General features: G+C 47.8%; 1 protein-coding gene across 3 annotated transcripts in view; it reads right to left on the bottom strand.

Moving 5' to 3' along the window:
• The window catches only part of THBS2 (thrombospondin 2), an 800800-nt gene that overhangs the window by 498373 nt on the left and 286604 nt on the right, over nucleotides 1–15823 (bottom strand). The window lies entirely within an intron of this gene.

Below are 15823 nucleotides of genomic sequence, written 5' to 3'. Positions count from 1 at the left end.
ATTGGATTCCTGATTGGGGAATGAAATCAGGAATCCGTGGAGCAAAATTTTCAGGGACAGGGGTCCAGACGGGGGCACTAGTGCTAGGTTGGGCATCACTAGCACTAGGTTGGGGGTTACTTCCACTTGGCTCCGACTCTCCTCCCCTGGGCTCCGGCTCTCCTCCCCTGGGCTCCGGACGATTTCTCGACCTGCGACATCTTGGGGGTGGCGAGTCGGTGTCACTAGAGGAGGAAGAGTGGGAGGAATACAGAAAAGTGGGGTCCTCTCCCTCACTATCAGCTTCGGAGGCAAGAAAGGAATATGCCTCCTCAGCTGTGTACAGCCTTTGTGACTGGGATGACTGGGATGAGCGGGACATTGTGTGTGTGGTGTGTGTAAAAAGCTAAACTTTATTATAGTGTGCGTGTGTGTATGTGCGAGTGTTTGGTGAAACTCTCTACTGCAGGAGGGGGCTGCCAGGCGCGGGGGCGGCTGCCAGGCGCGGGGGGCGGCTGCCAGGCGCGGGGGCGGCTGCCAGGAGCGGGGGCAGCTGCCAGGAGCGGAGGCGGATGTCAGGAGCTGAGGCGGATGTCAGGAGCTGAGGCGGATGTCAGGGGTGGCTGTCAGGGGCGGGGGCGGCTGTCAGGGGCGGAGGCGGATGTCAGGAGCGGGGGCGGATGTCAGGAGCGGGGGCGGATGTCAGGAGCGGGGGCGGATGTCAGGAGCGGGGGCGGATGTCTGGAGCGGAGGCGGATGTCTGGAGCGGAGGCGGATGTCTGGAGCGGAGGCGGGTGTCAGGAGCGGGGGCGGATGTCTGGAGCGGAGGCGGATGTCTGGAGCGGGGGCGGATGTCAGGAGCGGGGGCGGATGTCAGGAGCGGGGGCGGATGTCAGGAGCGGGGGCGGATGTCTGGAGCGGAGGCGGATGTCAGGAGCGGGGGCGGCTGTCAGGCGCGGGGGTGGCAGAGGCGATGCAGTAGCAGATGGAATCAGCAGCAGCAGGGGTGATCGGGGGACGGGGGGTGATCAGGGGGATGGGGGGTGATCAGGGGGACGGGGGGTGATCAGGGGGACGGGGGGTGATCAGGGAGGCAGGGGGTGATCAGGGGGGCAGTGGGTGATCACTGGGGACAGGAGGGGGCTGTCAGGCGCAGGGGGGCAGAGGCAATGCAGTAGCAGCAGTAGATGGAATCGGCGGCAGCAGCAGGGGATGATCTGGGGGACGGGGGTGATCAGGGGGGCAGGGGGTGATCAGGGGGGCAGAGGGTGATCAGGAGGGCAGAGGGTGATCAGGGGGGCAGAGGGTGATCACCGGGGGACAGGAGGGGGCTGTCAGGCGCGGGGGGCAGAGGCGATGCGACAGCAGCAGATGGAATCGGCAGCAGCAGCAGGGGGGTGATCAGGGTGGCGATCAGGGGGGCAGGGGGTGATCAGGGGGGCAGGGGGTGATCAGGGGGGCAGGAGGTGATCAGGGGGGCAGGGGGTGATCACCGAGGGGCAGGGGGAGGCTGTCAGGCACGGGGGGCTGAGGCAATGCAGCAGGAGCAGATGAAATCTGCTGCAGCAGCAGGGGGGCGATCAGGGGGGCAGGGGGTGATCAGGGGGCAAGGGGGGGGAGGGGGTGATCAGGGGGTGATCAGGGGGGCAGGGGTGATCAGGGGGGCAGGGGGTGCTCAAGTGGGCAGGGGGTGATCACCAGGGGGCAGGCGGGGGCTGTCAGGAGCTGGGAGAGCTGAGGTGATAGAGCTGGCAGCAGCAGCAGGGGGGGGGTGAAAAGGGGGGCAGGGGGTAAGATCGGGGGGAGGGTGATCAGGGGGGCAGAGCGCAGAGGTGGATGGCAGAGAGGGGAGTACCTGGCGGCGGCGGCGGCGGCAGGAGCACAGGCAGTGGCGGCAGGAGCAGCGGCAGAGGCGGCAGGAGCCGCGGCAGAGCAGCAGCAGCGGCGGCGATCGGCGGCGATCGGGGGCAAGTATAAACGCAGGGTCCTCGTTCTCCAGCTTCCAGCAACGGGATGAGTCTGGAGAACGAGGACAGACATATTTTACTCCGCCCCTACAGATCTGATTGGAGAGCTAGCTCCAATCAGAGCTGAAGGGGGTGAAATAAAGGTCACCCGGAGCGATCGTACACCCGGGGGGGCAAAGCCACCCCCCCTGGGGTGAAGTACAGGTCCCCCTGCACCTGCGGGTACGGTGACATTTAAATGACCCCGGTCACCGGACCCGCAGGGAAGCATTCCCGCCATGACGCCACGTAGGCGTCACAGGTCGGATTGGCACCGACTTTCATGACGCCTACGTGGCGTCAAAGGTCGGGAAGGGGTTAAAGGGAACCTGTCAGCAGGATTGTGCTGAGCAACCTACAGACAGTGATACTGATTAAAATGATACCTTGGTTGCTGTTTAATCTTTATTTTCAGTTTTGAGTTAAAGCGAGTCTCATGCTGTGGGGCGGGTCTGTGGGGGGTCTTCATGTGGTGCTCTGCTTAGCTATTCATGCTGATGGCTTCTGACAGGTCACTGATCCCTTAGTGATCTTCCCTCTATTTTACATACTGAATATTACATAAACTAAAAAACTTAAAAAGCCACCGTTCTCGGTGATGGGTTGCTCAGAGCAACCCACAGAAAGGACGTGGTCTGTTGGTGATTTCACAATCCTGGACATGTAACCACCCGATGTCATATGTCCCCTGAACAATTGGACTGCAGCCTAGGCTAGCGGTGTTCCCATTACTTTTATCCAGTCTGCAGTGTGGACTGTCAACCCGGCGAGGGGCCACAAGAATGCACCATGTCAGTCAATGGAGAACTATTACTTGGATTTTTGGACTCTGGAAGTCTAGTGACTCTGATCAGTGCTACACTTCCTAACCATTTGATCCCTAACAAGTCTGTAGGCATCTGCTGCATAGACGGAGATGCCAAAAACTACCCTGTAGCCAGAGTGACGATGGGAACAGACTGCGGTACTAAGTCCCATGAGGTTGGGATAGTAAAGGACATTCTGTCATATTGGGGTGGGATTTTGCCTTAGTTTGTAACTTGTGGGAAAAGGGGGACAAAAGTCAGATCCCTCGGGAAGAAACTCCATTGAAACCAAAGATGGAGTTTTCCCTCTGTGTCCATGCTAGTGAGGAGAACGAGACGGTGACCGGGAAGCCTAACCTCCCCTAGTTAGACATGTCCGTAGAGAACCTTGGAACTGCTCAAATTAGGGACCTTACCTTAAAGGGGGCGTTTTACAATGTTACTGTCTGCAACGGGGTTGTTCAAGTGCAGTGGCAGAAACCAGATTCCCACACATTGCAGTCAATGGGGAGTTATTGTATCGGGTGAGCAAACTGAGTGGAGATGAGATAGTGGCACAGCTGTTGGTTCCAGGACCCTACCAGAGGAGAGTTTTAGACATGGCCAATTCACATGTTTTGGGTGGACATCTGGGGGTAGAGAAAACTCAGAAGAGAATAATGCAGAAGTTCTATTGGCCGGGATGTTACCAGGATATTCTAAATTATTGTATGTCCAGTCCCAACTGCCAGATAAAAGCTCCCTCTTCTCACTTCCAAAGTCCCCTAGTCCCGTTACCTGTGATAGAGGTCAGAATTGCCATGGACCTAGTAAGTCCCTTAGCTAAATCTGCACAGGGGCATCAATACATCATAGTGGTCATGGACTATGCCACCCGCAACCCTGAAGCAGTACCACTAAGGAACTCTTCTGCTAAGAGTATAGCCCGGGAACTTGTCCATAATTTTGCGAGGATGGGCCAGCCAAAGGAGATTGTAATGGACCAGGCAGAGCTCGGAGGGTAGGAGCGCTGTTTTGGAATGCAAACTTTGAAGGAATAATCTGCAGGCGTCATGTTGCTTTTGCAGAGCCCCTAATGTACCTAAACAGTAGAAACCCCCCACAAGTGACTGCATATTGGAAAGTAGACTCCCCATTGGAAATTATTTAGATGTGTTGTGAGAACTTTGATCCCCCAAGTGTTTCACTAAAGTTTATAACGCAGAGCTGTGAAGATAAAAAATCTTTTTTTTCCACAAAAATTATTTTTTTAGCCCCCAAATTTTTATTTTCACAAGGGTAAAAGGAGAAAATGGACTGCAAAAGTTGTTGTCCAATTTGTCCTGAGTACGCTGATACCCAATATGTGGGGGCATGACCGTCTCCAGGTTTTTGAGGGCCCCGGGCGAAAGAGTCTCAGTGGACCCCCCCGCCTTAAACCCATACCACGATTCATGATGCACATATACAGCAGAGAAATATAGGTATAGTACAATGCCAGATTTCACTTTTTACATTAGTGATAGCTATTGTAAATTCAACAATACCATACAGCAGAGGGGCTTTATATAAGTCAACCCCTTACATGCCAATTTTTGTGACCTACTCCCTCTTCCTCAGTTACCAGTAAGCATTTTATTGTTAGCTAAACTTGCTGCAAAGAAAAAACTGCACACATTGAATATGACAATTTTTTAATGGAAAACTTTTTAAAGTAAACATTAGAAAGTATTAACGTAGAACATTTGCAAAAGTGCAAAATGTGTAGCATATAACACAGCCCACGTAGCATATAGCACAGCTACGAAGTATATAGCACAGCCACGTAGCATATAACACAGCCCACGTAGTATATAACACAGCCCACGTAGCATATAGCGCAGCCATGTAGCATATAACAGCCACGTAGCATATAACAGCCCACATAGTACATAGCACAGCCACCTAGCATATAGCACAGCCAAGTAGTATATAACAGCCCAAGTAGTATATAGCACAGCCGTGTAGTACATAGCACAGCCACGTGGTATACAGCGCAGCCACGTAGCATATAGCACAGCCACGTGGTATATAACAGCCCATGTAGCATATAGCACAGCCACGTATCATATAACACAGCCCATGTAGCATATAGCACAGCCAACGTAGTATATAGCACAGCCCACATAGTATATAGCACAGCCACGTAGTATATAGCACAGCCACGTAGTATATAGGACAGCCACGTAGCATATAACAGCCCACGTAGCATATAGCACAGCTCATGTAGTATATAGCACAGCCACATAGTAAATAGCAGCCACGTAATATATAACATAGCCACATAGTATATAGCACAGCCATGTAGTATATAACACAGCCACGTAGTATATAGAACAGCCATGCAGTATATAGCACAGCCCACTTAGCATATAACACAGCCCACTTTAGTATATAGCACAGCCACATAGTAAATAGCAGCCACGTAGTATATAACACAGCCACATAGTATATAGCACAGTCACATAGTATATTGCACAGCCACGTAGTATATAGAAGAGCCACGTAGTATATAGAACAGCCACGCAGTATATGGCACAGCCACGCAGTATATAACACAGCCACGTAGTATATAACACAGCCATGTAGTTTATAACACAGCCCACCTAGTATATAGCAGTGTGGGCACCATATGAATGTTAAAAAAAGAATTAAAATAAAAAAATTGTTATATACTCACCTTCTGGCAGCCCCGGATTCAGCCCAGGCCTTAGCGATGCATGCTCCCGACAGCTCCCGTTCCCAGTAATGTCTTGCGAGACGATGTCATCTGGGGTCATTTCGCAAGGCATCAGGCATAGGCAGCATCAATAATAAAAAGTTGGTCACACTTGTCACAATGGGCACCCCCGTTTTGCTAGGGCTCCGGCACTTGCCCAGGTGCGCCGGGTGCTGACACCGACCCTGTGTCTGGTAAACCACTGTTCGGGTGCACGGGAGAGCTCAGAAGGGAAGGAGCACTGTTTTACTTTTTCAATGCAGAATTGTCTGGAATTAAGATTGGATGCCATGTCGCTTTTGGAGAGCCCCTGATGTGCCTAAACTGTGGAAACCCCCCAATTCTAACTCCAACCCTAACCCCAACACACCCCTAATCCCAACCCTAAACATAACCCTAACTACAACTCTACCCTGAAAACAATCCCTAATCCTAATCCCAACCGTAACCACATCCCTAACCCCAACACACCCCTAACCCCAACACACGCCTAACCCTACTCCCAACCCTAATCACACCCCTAACTATGACACACCCCTAACCCTAATCCCAACCGTAATCAAAACCCTAACCCCAACCATAAACGTATTCCAAACCCTAACCCCAACTCTAACCCTAACTTTAGCCCAAACCCTAACCCTAACTTTAGCCCCAACCCTAATGGGAAAATGGAAATAAATACTTATTTAATTTTATTATTTATCATTATCTAAGGGGATGATAAAGGGGGTTTGATTTACTATTTATAGTGAGTTTTTATAGCGTGTTTTTATGTTTGGCAGCCGTCACACACTAAAAGATGCTTTTTATTGCAAAAATAGTTTTTGCATCACCACATTTTGAGAGCTATAATTTGTCCATATTTTGGCCCACAAAGTCATGCGAGGTCTTGTTTTTTGCAGGACAAGTTGACGTTTTTATTTTCACGCACATGACATTTTTTGATCGCTTTTTATTCCGATTTTTGGGAGGCAGAATGAACAAAAACCAGCAATTCCTGAGTTTCTTTTGGTGGGCGTTTACACCGTTCTGCAGGTGCTAAAATTGCTAAAGCAGTTTTATTCTTCGGGTCAGTACGACTACTGGTGCTTTTACACAATAAAAACTATTTTATATAAAAATAATTGTTTTGCAATTCCTTTAAGTAGCTGCTAAGACAGCTCCAAGTGGTGTTGACCTTTAAGTAGCTGCTAAGACAGCTCCAAGTGGTGTTGGTTTCTTTATTCTAAGAGATATAACTTTTTTTTTTCTGCTTTTTTTTTTTTGCAGCTTGTTTTTTGCAGGACAAGATGACGTTTTCAGAGGTGTCATTTTTATTTACATCCGTCTTTTTGATCGCGTTTTATTGCACTTTTTGTTCGGCAGTATGATGATAAAGCATTGTTTTTTGCCTCGTTTTTATTTTATTTTACAGTGTTCACTGAAGGGGTTAACTAGTGAGATAGTTTTTTAGAGCCGGTCGTTACGAACGTGGCGATACCAAATATGTGTACTTTTATTGCTTTTTTTATTTACATAAATAAATGGATTTATTGGAAAAATATTTATTTAATTTTTTATTTGGGGATTTTGAAAAAAAATATTTTTATACATTCTATTTTTTTTTTTAAACTTTATAACATTGTCCTAGGATGGGACATCACTATATTACATCAGATCGCTGATCTGACACTTTGGATAGCACTGAGTCAGAACAGCTATCTGACAGGCAGTGTAGGAGGCTTGCCGACGCCTGCTCACAAGCCACCTCACTGAAGGACCCAGAAGGACCCCGCGACCATTTTGGATCCAAGGTCTCCATGGAGACCACCAAAACAACGCGATCGCATAGCATCAGAGTGGTTAAATGCCCATGTATCGGCACTAACACCGATCGTGGCCATTGCTGCGGGGTGTCAGCTGTCACGGTGCTCACTGTGAGATCGCGCGATCATGCCGCCAAAACTAGTACTGTGGTTTACGAGAACGCAGTTCCCGCAGAGCAGTAATAGTACGGTGTTAGGGGTCGAGTTCCCGCTTCTGCACAGGGGGAATCTCGAGCCACTTCCGCTGCGGTCTCCCATTCTTGTCCAGCCGCAGTGGAGCCTGCTCAGCAAGGACGTCAGTCCCAGCGTCTTGCTCATTCTCACTCTGTTCTGAGAGTTAGTGCTGCTTCTCCAGTCTCTGCCTTTAAAGTCAGTGCTGGTCAGCAGCGAGCGGACTTCTCTGGGACTAAGTCCTTGTCTGCATGTACTGAGCATGCCCAGCGTAAGGTCTCCCGTTGGAGATCGAGGGTCATGTGCTCAGGCTCTGCAGCACATTCCATTGGTCCTCTTGGCAGGTCCTAGAAGGGCAAAAGTGCTGTGGCCACTTCCTGTGCTGCTGCTATATAAACTGCGCATGACCGCACGGCCATGCGCTAGTATTGTCTTACAATTGCTTATGTGTGTATGTTGTGAGTGCAAGTCGTCCTTGGAAACCCCTACCCTATTGAATGTCTGTTCGCGGAAGGTGTATGGCTGCTACCTAGCGCCCGACTTAGCCTACAGCACTAACACACATCACAGCGTCCTGTAGCTGTGCCTGCCAGTACGGCGCCGTGCGCCTGCCTTGCGCTTTCCATACCCGAGTCTGGGTGGTTAGTGGCGTCCGTTAGTGCGGCATCGCTCGCACTCTTGTGCACATAGATTGCTTAAGGTTCTCTACACACCCAGTTGCGGTGTTACGCCAGCAAGGGTCTAATCGGGCTCCAATCCCTTCGGGGGTTAAGTCCGCTGACCACTTGCTCGCACACTAGTGCGGTACTGCGGTCCTGTGAATTAACAGGATCGCTTTCTTCACGCTGGGTGAGGTTTAACCCACGCGTGTATACTTTAGTGTACCGCCATATTGTCTGCTAATTGCTAGCAGCAGGTTCTCACCTGCACGGTGGACCCCGGACTGCGAACGCCCCTTTATCATCTGTCTTGGTGCGTTCCGCCAGTCCTAACATACGGCGTATGTCACGTAGGGGTTAATAACTTCCTTTAGTTTATTACAGGCAGCATAAACCAAGGGGGTAGTAAAGAAAATATAGCCCACTGGGCAAAAACAGGAAACAAAACAAAATGGTGGCAGAACAAACACAGTCCTTCTGTCAGCAGGGTTCCTCCCGCTCACAGCTGACAGAGGACAAATAGCTCAGGTTCTCTAGTCCAAGGAGCACTCTCCTGCAGTGCTCCTTCTCCAGGCCCAGACACTCAACTCTGAAAGTTCTTTCCTTCACTTAAGCCCGGACCATGTAACTCCTCCACCACTTGAATGATCACATGACTGTGATGTCACCAAGGTTCTATTAACACACCGTGGTGCTAGCTCTGTAGGGGAAGTGTTTTGAATTCTGTGGTCAAGCTCCCTCTTGTGGTCATGAGTGGTACTTCGGCTGGTTCTGTCCATGAGCTTCCTCTGGTATATGTGAGTGGGGCTGCGGCTTCTGAGTTTCCTTCCTCAGGTGACGAGGTTAAGTCGTTAGGTGCTGCTCTATTTAACTCCACCTAGTTCTTTGTTCCTAGCCTCCAGTCAATGTTCCAGTATTGGTCTTGCTCTCTCCTGGATCGTTCTTGTGACCTGTCTGCCCTGCATAAGCTAAGTTCTGCTTGTGTTACTTTTGTTTGCTATTTTTTCTGTCCAGCTTGCTATATTGGTTTGTCTTGCTTGCTGGAAGCTCTGGGACGCAGAGGGAGCACCTCCGTACCGTTAGTCGGTGCGGAGGGTCTTTTTGCGCCCTCTGCGTGGTTGTTTGTAGGTTTTCTGCTGACTGCAAAGCTATCTTTCCTATCCTCGGTCTATTCAGTAAGTCGGGCCTCACTTTGCTAAAATCTATTTCATCTCTGTGTTTGTATTTTCATCTTTACTCACAGTCATTATACGTGGGGGGCTGCCTTTTCCTTTGGGGAATTTCTCTGAGGCAAGGTAGGCTTATTTTTCTATCTTCAGGGCTAGCTAGTTTCTCAGGCTGTGCCCGAGGCGCCTAGGTCTGGTCAGGAGCGCTCCACGGCTACCTCTAGTGTGGTGTGATAGGATTAGGGATTGCGGTCAGCAGAGTTCCCACGTCTCAGAGCTCGTCCTATGTTATTAGTAACTATCAGGTTATTTTCAGTGCTCTTAACCACCAGGTCCATTGTGGTTCTAAATCACCAGTTCATAACAGGGAAGATATGAGGGGACACTCTCCCACCCGCTCTATGAATGTCCCCCTAAAAACCAGCCCATAAAATAACTTAACCATTGCAACACTAACTGTGCTGGAGGAAATACAACACTGTATTTTATAACACTGATACCATTAGGTGTAGTGAAACATATCTCCCCTCTATTACATAACCAGTGACTCTGTCCCAGTATGCAATTCATTTCTTTCTTGTTATCCTTAAATTCATTTAAAAAAAACAATCAGTTTGAAAATGGTGCCGGCCAGCCTGCTCAGTAGCAGCTATCGGTCATCCGATAGCTAGTATTGCGTAGGAGCCACCATCTTGCTAGTGGAAAACAAAAAGTCCACCTCCAAGAAGGTGCCGGTAGCACCTGCACAGTAGCAGCTAATGGTGATAGTTGCCACTGCGCAGGCGGCGCCATCTTGAAGGAGGACATTTTTTTAGCAAGATTGTGCCGTCGAAATGTGCACATTAGCAGGGATCACTGTTAGCTGCTACTGCACAGGCATGGCCGGCACTATTTTCAAACTGATTTTGTTTTAATGAATTTAAGGATAACAAAAGAAATAAATTACATACACATTACATATGCAATCATGCTGCAGCGTAGGCGCCACAGCTATCGTCTGGCTGCAGAAGGTTTTTTTTTACAAGATACAGTACAGACCAAAAGTTTGGACACCTTCTCATTTAAAGATTTTTCTGTATTTTCATGACTATGAAAATTGTACATTCACATTGAAGGCATCAAAACTATGAATTAACACATGTGGAATTATATACTTAACAAAAAAGTGTGACAACTGAAAATATGTCTTATATTCTAGGTTCTTCAAACTAACCACCTTTTGCTTTGATGACTGCTTTGCACACTCTTGGCATTCTCTTGATGAGCTTCAAGAGGTAGTCACCGGGAATGGTTTTCACTTCACAGGTGTGCCCTGTCATCAGTTGTGTTTTGCAGAAGTCTGGTGGATACACAGCTCATAGTCCTACTGAATAGACTGTTAGAATTTGAATTATGGCAAGAAAAAAGCAGCTAAGTAAAGAAAAACGAGTGGCCATCATTATTTTAAGAAATGAAGGTCAGTCAGTCCGAAAAATTGGGAAAACTTTGGATGTGTCCCCAAGTTCAGTTGCAAAAACCATCAAGTGCTACAAAGAAACTGGCTCACATGACAACCGCCCCATGAAAGGAAAACCAAGAGTCACCTCTGCTTCTGAGGATAAGTTTATCCGAGTCACCAGCCTCAGAAATTGCAGGTTAACAGCAGCTCAGATTAGAGACCAGGTCAATGGCACACAGAGTTATAATAATTATAATAATTTTTATTTGTATAACACCAACATATTCCGCAGCACTTAACAATTAAGCGGGGACATGTACAGCCAATAAATTCAGTACAAGTTAAGACAATTTAAACAGTGACATTAGGGGTGAGGTCCCTGCTCGCAAGCTTACAATCTACAAGGAAATGGGGGGACACAATAGGTGAAAAGTGCTTGTTATTTCAGGTCTGGCAATTATAATAAATAGGGATTTTCATATAAAGCTGCATGATCCGTTCATCAGCCCTTGTGTTTAAGTGCAATAGTCAAGTATCAAGTGCAATTATCATGTGCATGGAGGGTGTGGAGATAGATGAATAGTAGGGTGCAGATTCAGAATAATATTTGGAAGGAGGGAACAGGGCAAAGTTAGTTTACTGAGTAGTTGATGTGGTAGGCTTGTTTGAAGAGATGGGTTTTTACAGCGCGCTTGAATAGGTTGGGGCTAGGTATCAGTCTGATTGTCTGGGAAGTGCATTCCAGAGAGCTGGTGCAGCACGAGAGAAGTCTTGGAGACGGAGATGCGAGGTTCGGATTACGGGGGATGTTAAGGTACCGTCACACTTAGCGACGCTGCAGCGATACCGACAACGATCCGGATCGCTGCAGCGTCGCTGTTTGGTCGCTGGAGAGCTGTCACACAGACCGCTCTCCAGCGACCAACGATGCCGGTAACCAGGGTAAACATCGGGTAACTAAGCGCAGGGCCGCGCTTAGTAACCCGATGTTTACCCTGGTTACCTTCCTAAAAGTAAAAAAAACAAACACTATATACTTACCTACAGCCGTCTGTCCTCCAGCGCTGTGCTCTGCACTCCTCCTGTACTGTCTGTGTGAGCACAGCGGCCGGAAAGCAGAGCGGTGACGTCACCGCTCTGCTTTCCGGCTGACCGACGCTCACAGCCAGTACAGGAGGAGTGCAGAGCACAGCGCTGGAGGACAGACGGCTGTAGGTAAGTATGTAGTGTTTGTTTTTTTTACTTTTAGGATGGTAACCAGGGTAAACATCGGGTTACTAAGCACGCCCTGCGCTTAGTTACCCGATGTTTACCCTGGTTACCAGTGAAGACATCGCTGAATCGGTGTCACACACGCCGATTCAGCGATGTCTGCGGGGAGTCCAGCGACCAAATAAAGTTCTGGACTTTCTTCCCCGACCAGCAACAGCACAGCAGGGGCCTGATCGCTGCTGCCTGTCACACTGGACGATATCGCTAGCGAGGACGCTGCAACGTCACGGATCGCTAGCGATATCGTCTAGTGTGACAGTACCTTTAGTCTTAGGTCATTTGTAGAATGGAGGGCACGTGTAGGGCAATAGACAGAGATGAGAGAGAAGATATAAGGCGGTGCAGAACTGTGGAGAGCTTTGTGGGTGAGAGAGATGAGTTTATACTGGACCCTTTAGCGAATGGGTAGCCAGTGTAATGACTGGCACAAGATGGAGGCATCGGTGAAGCGGCTGGACAGAAATATGACCCTGGCTGCCACATTCAAGATGGATTGGAGGAGAAAGTTTGGTAAGAGGGAGACCGATCAGAAGAGAGTTGCAGTAGTCCAGACGAGAATGAATAAGAGTGACAGTAAGAGTCTTAGCAGTTTCAAAGGTGAGAAAAGGTCAGATTCTGGAGATGTTTTTAAGATGCAGGTGACAGGAGCGAGTGAGTGATCGGATATAGGGAGTAAAAGAAAGTTTGGTGTTGAATATGACCCCAAGACAGCAAGAATGCTGCTTGGGAGTTATGGTTGAACCTTCCAGAGTAATTTTGATGTTTGGTAGAGTGAGGATAGTAGAAGGGAGAAACACAAGTAGTTCAGGTTTGTAGAGATTTAGTTTCAGATAGAGGGAGGACGTGATGTTAGAGACAGCAGACAGACAACCCTTGGTATTTTGAATTAGGGTAGGGGTGATGTCAGGGGGAAAAGTGTATAATTGGGTGTCGTCAGCATAGAGATGATGCTGGAACCCAAATCTGCTGATTGTTTGTCCAATAGGGGCAGTGTGTAGAGAGAGGAGGGGGCCTAGGACGGAGCCCTGCGGAACCCCGATAGTAAGGGGACAAGGAGAGGAAGAGGAGCCGACAAAAGATAAAGTGAAGGAGTGGTCAGAGAGGTAGGAGGAGAACCAGGAGAGGGCTGTGTCCTTGAGGCCTATGGAGCGGAGCATAGTGAGAAGGAGCTGGTGATCCACAGTGTCAAATGCGGCAGATAGATCCAGGAGAATCAGCAGAGAGCAATGACCTTTGGAATTAGCTGTTATTAGATCATTAAGAAACTTTAGTGAGGGCAGTTTCAGTGGAATGTAAAGAGCGAAAACCAGATTGTAAGGGGTCGAGAAGAGAGTTATCCGAGAGTTCTAGCAGCAGACACATCTCTACAACAACTGTTAAGACGAAACTTTGTGCAGCAGGCCTTCATGGTAAAATAACTGCTAGGAAACCACTGCTAAGGACAAGCAACAAGCAGAAGAGACTTGTTTGGGCTAAAGAACACAAGGAATGGATATTAGACCAGTGGAAATCTGTGCTTTGGTCTTATGAGTCCACATTTGAGATCTTTGGTTCCATCCACCGTGTCTTTGTGCGATGCAGAAAAGGTGAATGGATGGACTCTACTGTTATGAAAGGTAATTCAGTACCACAATCGACATAGAGGTCAGCGCACATACAGTGACCTGGCAATAACCCAAAAAACAAGAACGAGCTCTGAGACGTGGGAACTCTGTTGACCGCAATCCCTAATCCTCTCCAACCACACTAAAGGCAGCCGTGGATTGCGCCTAACGCTGCCTATGCAGCTCGGCACGGCCTGAGAAACTAGCTAGCCTGAAGATAGAAAATAAGCCTACCTTGCCTCAGAGAAATACCCCAAAGGAAAAGGCAGCCCCCACATATAATGACTGTGAGTTAAGATGAAAAGACAAACGTAGAGATGAAATAGATTTAGCAAAGTGAGGCCCAACTTTCTGAACAGAGCGAGGATAGGAAAGGTAACTTTGCGGTCATCACAAAACCCTACTGTGAAGAGCAGAACAAAAATGATTACCTCAATGAACAAAAATAAAGAAAAAAGAATTTGTGATAAATATTGACCTGTCCATTCCAGGACATTTTAGCTATAGTATGAAATCCTGTTTTTCCTGTCTGTGGAATTGCCTTTGTACTGTTTGTTGTGAAACTGCCGCCCACGAAACTGTTTTCTTTTCTTTCTTTCCTGTTTTGTCTCTTTGTTTAAACATGCAAAACTTGTACAGGTCCTTCTCAAAAAATTAGCATATAGTGTTAAATTTCATTATTTACCATAATGTAATGATTACAATTAAACTTTCATATATTATAGATTCATTATCCACCAACTGAAATTTGTCAGGTCTTTTATTGTTTTAATACTGATGATTTTGGCATACAACTCCTGATAACCCAAAAAACCTGTCTCAATAAATTAGCATATTTCACCCATCCAATCAAATAAAAGTGTTTTTTAATAACAAACAAAAAAACCATCAAATAATAATGTTCAGTTATGCACTCAATACTTGGTCGGGAATCCTTTGGCAGAAATGACTGCTTCAATGCGGCGTGGCATGGAGGCAATCAGCCTGTGACACTGCTGAGATGTTATGGAGGCCCAGGATGCTTCAATAGCGGCCTTAAGCTCATCCAGAGTGTTGGGTCTTGCGTCTCTCAACTTTCTCTTCACAATATCCCACAGATTCTCTATGGGGTTCAGGTCAGGAGAGTTGGCAGGCCAATTGAGCACAGTAATACCATGGTCAGTAAACCATTTACCAGTGGTTTTGGCACTGTGAGCAGGTGCCAGGTCGTGCTGAAAAATGAAATCTTCATCTCCATAAAGCATTTCAGCCGATGGAAGCATGAAGTGCTCCAAAATCTCCTGATAGCTAGCTGCATTGACCCTGCCCTTGATGAAACACAGTGGACCAACACCAGCAGCTGACATGGCACCCCACACCATCACTGACTGTGGGTACTTGACACTGGACTTCAGGCATTTTGGCATTTCCTTCTCCCCAGTCTTCCTCCAGACTCTGGCACCTTGATTTCCGAATGACATGCAAAATTTGCTTTCATCAGAAAAAAGTACTTGGGACCACTTAGCAACAATCCAGTGCTGCTTCTCTGTAGCCCATTTCGGCACCTGTAGCCCATTTCCTGCACACGCCTGTGCACTGTGGCTCTGGATGTTTCCACACCAGACTCAGTCCACTGCTTCCTCAGGTTCCCCAAGGTCTGGAATCGGTCCTTCTCCACAATCTTCCTCAGGGTCCGGTCTCCTCTTCTCGTTGTACAGCGTTTTCTGCCACATTGTTTCCTTCCAACAGACTTACCATTGAGGTGCCTTGATACAGCACTCTGGGAACAGCCTATTTGTTGAGAAATTTCTTTCTGGGTCTTACCCTCTTGCTTGAGGGTGTCAATGATGGCCTTCTTGACATCTGTCAGGTCGCTAGTCTTACCCATGATGGGGGTTTTGAGTAATGAACCAGGCAGGGAGTTTATAAAATCCTCAGGTATCTTTTGCATGTGTTTAGAGTTAATTAGTTGATTCAGAAGATTAGGGTAATAGGTCGTTTAGAGAACCTTTTCTTGATATGCTAATTTATTGAGACAGGTTTTTTGGGTTATCAGGAGTTGTATGCCAAAATCATCAGTATTAAAACAATAAAAGACGTGACAAATTTCAGTTGGTGGATAATGAATCTATAATATATGAAAGTTTAATTGTAATCATTACATTATGGTAAATAATGAAATTTAACACTATATGCTAATT

This window comes from Ranitomeya imitator, chromosome 5 (assembly GCF_032444005.1).
Source record: "Ranitomeya imitator isolate aRanImi1 chromosome 5, aRanImi1.pri, whole genome shotgun sequence".
Taxonomy (NCBI): domain Eukaryota; kingdom Metazoa; phylum Chordata; class Amphibia; order Anura; family Dendrobatidae; genus Ranitomeya; species Ranitomeya imitator.
This window is presented reverse-complemented; position numbering and strand designations above follow the sequence as displayed.